The following is a 4,735-nucleotide window of genomic DNA, read 5'->3' on the forward strand; positions in this document are numbered from 1 at the left end:
CCCAGCCTCTGCGCGCCTTCGGCCGGGAGCGGCCAGACAGCGGCACCGCGGTCCCTCGGAGCTTCGCTTAGGGATACAGCAAATAAGGAGGCAAGGGAGAAATCCGATTATCTGTTTCTAGTGCAGCTTTTGACGTTTCGCACGGAGTGAAAGGCTCCCTAAGGTATAGCAGGGAGTGAAAGGCTTCCTAAGGAGGAAATGATTTGTTTTATCTCGCTACTTATAACTGCAACCCTCGTATGAGTGTCTTGCCCCCAAAATCTTGTCTAGCAACTGCTGCGTGTCACTCGCTAAGCCCCTGCTGCGGAGTTATAAACACATAGAGTCATTTTTAAAGCAGGCCAAGTCCGTAGACGTGTGGTCTTTCTCCTTCATGTGTCCCAAAAATTTCCGCAGCCCCCTTGCACCTGCGGGAGGCTGCCTGGGGGCCCTGCCGCCGTGCCCGCACAGTTCCCAGCCCACCCCTGGCCTCGCACACGGCCTGGCTGAATCCCGGGGTTCCCCGCGGCACACGAAGAAGAGCTTGGAAGGAGGGCAGAGAAGCAAACATATCTTCGCCTGAGAAAAGGGAAAAATTACAACAACAAAAAAGGGGGTTTTTTTATCTCGTTCAGGTGGAATTTCACCCGAGATACGGCTGAGGGAGGGGAACTGTTCGCAGTCCCGAAATCTGCATGGTGTGAATGGCTGTGTTTCTCACCCACGGGCCGTGGGAAGCCACCAGTGCCCACGAGCTGCTTTAACCTTTTCTCGCCTCCTTTCCACGTGCTCCTTTGCAGAGGTGGAAATGCTCTTGGGCAGCTGAACCACCTCCTCCCCCACGACTGCTTTCCCCCCAGGGGAGAGCGAGAGGCCGTGGACCCCGTCTGCGCTCTGCAGAAGGGTCCGGATGCTTCGTGAAGGCGGCTGTGGCCGTCGCAACGTGGGTGCTGCCGTTTCTGGATCGTTTTGATTGTGAACCTACTGCGCTCATGTTACAAATGCAATTAATAGTAAAAGCAGCCTTTATCTATGGAGCAGGAGGCAGCTGCACACCGCAGGTCATTATCCATTAGCGAGTAATGTTCAGCACTTAGCAGGACTGTCGTGTTCAAGGAGAGGAGAGGAAAAACAAAAGCCTTGTCTCCGGTCCTAGTCCTTCCACCACTTCCCTCTGCGCGGGAGGGAGACCAGCTAGCGGCAGGTTGTCCCCTGGATAGGGCGGGCTGGGTGCCTGCAGAGTGTGGGGACCTGGTGGGCTTCCCCCCGGGGGCAAGTCCCCCTGGTTCAGTGGAGGAGTTCTAGTCTTCTAAATATATATCCTTCTCTCCTGCCCTCTTCCCAGAAGAGTCCTTCAGTTTGCTTCGTAGCGACCGGCAGGGGTCGGCAAGTGCCGAGCCACCCCTCGTCCCAGCCGTGGGAAAGCAGCTTCGTGCCTCAGTTTCCCTATCCTGCAGACCCAGGTCAGTGCTCCCACCTCACTTTCTGAAACACGCCCAGACCGATGCCCCGTGCTGCTGATGCGAAAGGTGTTTCCACACCTCCGCGGGCCGCCCACATGACCTGAGGTGCCCGTTCTAACCCTGCTCGGATGCGTGTAGCATCTAAGGAGCTGGACTTCACCCCACAAGACATTCCTCTCGGAACAGTTAGAGAGCCGACAGAAACCCAGGAGGCAGAAATCCTCCCCTCGGCCCCACAGCAAGGCTCTACCTGCTGAGGCAGTTTGGCAGAATCCACCGAGGTCTCCGCCCGAGAGTTTTAGGGCTTCTCACCCATTAGGGTTCAAGAATACAGTGAGGACATCCAACAGGTCTGGCTAAAACCTCACTCGGGCCACTCACTCATGGCAGCACAGAGCAAAATACTTCCTCTGCAGCGTGGTGAACTGCAGTGAATCACCTACCATCTGCATAAACCTCAGGATAAGATGAAATATCTTATTGATTCCGGTTCTAAAGAAGTAGAGGAAGGAAAAGGGGGGGCGGGGGGGGGGGGGAGCCAACCCCAAAACACCCTTTTCTGTTTCTGGAAAAAGGAGGAAAAAAAAGCACCTCTTCGTAGCTCAGTGGGGAAAAGGTCAAGCTACTATTGACAAGTATGTAAAGACATCTTCTAACCATGGGAAAACATGTATAAATTGTTTCGACTCACTGCATTCAAAACCAATGGAAGTGAATTACAAAACTGCACTTCTTGCATTGTTGGACTGAAAGGATATCTATTTATCATCTTATAAGACAGCTCGAACGATCTTTATCTGCTTTGCCCACTTTCTGACCCAAATTCAGGGTTTTTATGGAAAATTGTAGTCAGTTTGATTGATGAAATCCAAAGATGTCTAAAATGGCACCAAAGATCTCCAACTGTGCAGACTCCAACCGAGGGCTTCAATGTTGGCATTGTTCCTACGAAAAAAGTTGAGAAAACGAGCAAAAGTTAGGGAATTTCTGTTTAAAAACTTCAAATTTCAATGAGGATCCCGAACCTATTATCCCTATTCATGGGGTGAACTGTGTGAACATAAAAGTATTTCCCACACATTGCAAAACAACAACAACAAAAACCCCCTTAGTTTTAAGCGGCTCCATAAACCTTCTTTGTAAAACGCTGAATAACTCTGAGCAGAAAATAAGCCCAGCCATTCCCGTTTAGAAATAATCTAAGTTTAAATCTTATAAACAGGAAGCTCACGAGAAATGTTTAAAGAGAGAGGAGAAAAAATATATATGTTTCATCTGTGCATCCGAAATTAAAGAGAGCCTTAATTTAAAATTCGGAGACGTGATGAAAGATTATTTTTATACCCGGTGTGGGACTTCGGAGGGTTTAACTCAAGGTTTAGAGGAAGCAGTTCTGCGGAAGGTGCTCTTGCCCTGCCTTCCTTGTAGAAGGAAGCTAAAGCGCTGCCTGCCAGGATTTAACTGGCAACACATGGAGCTGGGAGCTGGGGCCCTCGCAGGTGGGTGAGCGCTCGCTGCCCTCTGGACCAGCCCAGATCCACCCGGGACATGGCTGTGGCGCAAAGCCCCGGCACTGCTCGGCCACGGATCTGTTTGCTAGCGACTCCCCGTCTCGTTTGGGGCTATGCATTATTGTGGAACACTGTCACCTGCCTAATTGTGCTAAATGGCCACCTCCTATTATTAATAATAGCTGGAACGTGGCTCCTAGACACGTTACCAAGGCTGGGAAGCTGATGAATGAAACCCCTACTAGGGAAAATCTTGGTAGCTGTCTTCTGTCGCATTACCCACGGGGGCCGACTATAAATCTTCCTTCATTTTAACCACGTTTACCCTCATACTCCTCCAGGCTAGGGATGCTGTGTTAAGATTGCACTGATGTGCCAATGCTTTGGACCAGCTGCTCCTAAATACAGACAAGTCCTTGTCAATTAAGCCATTGAGGAGCAGGGCCTGGGAGCTCTGGGGCATTTTAGCAGGCAGCAGTGTGCAGCCCCAACAATTAGCATCCATTTTGAAGGGACCTCCAGGGCACAAATGCACAGGCAGGGAAGAATCAAAACACCAGGCAACTTCAATTCTGAAAACTGGTCACATAATGATACTGAACAGACCGGCCTAGGAGAAGTGAGCCAATCTTTCTTGGGAAGGACGTTTAGCCGCTCCCCCAGCCAAGCCGTAGGGCCGAGGCACGCCGCGAACCGCGGAGTCAGAGGAGATAAATGAACACATTCATTTGCCTGTGTGAGCCGAAGTTTCCTTTGGCGGTTCTTCTTTGTAATTCGGTGTCACCTCAAGCAGCTGGTGGCATCCAATGCTCCCATGATCCTGGCCTTTGGCCCAGGCGGAGCTGGACAAGGCAGCCCGCTCCAAGGAGAAGAGCTGCGATGTCTCAGGTCAGAGAGGCCAAGCTACCAGTGGGACAGGAGGAGCACTAGGAGTTCAGCTAAACAAAACCCCGAGGGGATTAGGGAGCCTGGGGGATCATTAGCGAAGGTGTTTGCTTAAGTCATTAGGAAGCCGGTAGCCAGGGGAAAAAAGGCTTGTTCCACAAGGCACCTCCCTAGAATGGCAGGGCTGGAAATGCAGAGGATATCACAGCACAAGACTATGTGACCCTACCAAGTTCAACAACAGAGCAAACAGCACATGCCATTAGGGACGGCAGTCAACCGGGAGGTAACAAAGAGGGGAGGGCACTGGCAAAAATGTTCATGTATTAAATATGGAAAAGTATGGGGACAAGGGCAAGGGTCAATGAAAGTCAACAGGAGAGCAGGCGTAATGTTAGAAAGAATTTAATATCAAAAATACATAAATCTGCACGGGAGGCAGCCCCAGAATAGGCAGAAAGGAAGGCAGCCTTGGAGTCAACATTCACTTGGTGATAGAGCCAGAATGGATAGCTCCAGGTTGTTAACATTTAACACAAAAGTTAGCGCGGAATAAAGGACGCAGGGCCGGCTCCTTTAATTGTGGCCCCACCGGGAGATTTCCATATGTCACATTAAATGGATAACACCAGCCCCGCTCCGCAAGGCTTCTGCCGCAGAGTCCCTCTCTCTCCCTTCACTTTCGTTCCTTATTATCTCTTTTTCCTCCATCCCTCTCCACACGCCCCGCGGAGCTTCCAACGGGGGCTGAAACAAAGGTCTGCCTCTGAACTGGTGCGGGGAAGGACGGGAGAGAGGGAAAGGAGCGGGAGCGGAGGCTTTCGGGGAGCCGATGCCCTACCGGGGCTTCCCCGCCGACCCTCACCGGGCGTCAGGGCTCGCCACACGCTGTCGCGG

The 4,735-nt window shown here is 51.6% G+C and overlaps 1 long non-coding RNA gene across 1 annotated transcript in view; it reads right to left on the reverse strand.

Annotated features, from left to right (window-relative positions):
• Window positions 1–4,735, reverse strand: part of LOC108449115 — a 15,631-nt gene that overhangs the window by 6,165 nt on the left and 4,731 nt on the right. Inside the window, exon 2 of the long non-coding RNA XR_001865234.1 lies at window positions 2,134–2,387. This is a non-coding gene — a long non-coding RNA (uncharacterized LOC108449115). The remainder of the gene's footprint in view (window positions 1–2,133; window positions 2,388–4,735) is intronic.

Source organism: Corvus brachyrhynchos, unplaced genomic scaffold (assembly GCF_000691975.1).
Source record: "Corvus brachyrhynchos isolate BGI_N302 unplaced genomic scaffold, ASM69197v1 scaffold17, whole genome shotgun sequence".
In the NCBI taxonomy this organism is placed as follows: domain Eukaryota; kingdom Metazoa; phylum Chordata; class Aves; order Passeriformes; family Corvidae; genus Corvus; species Corvus brachyrhynchos.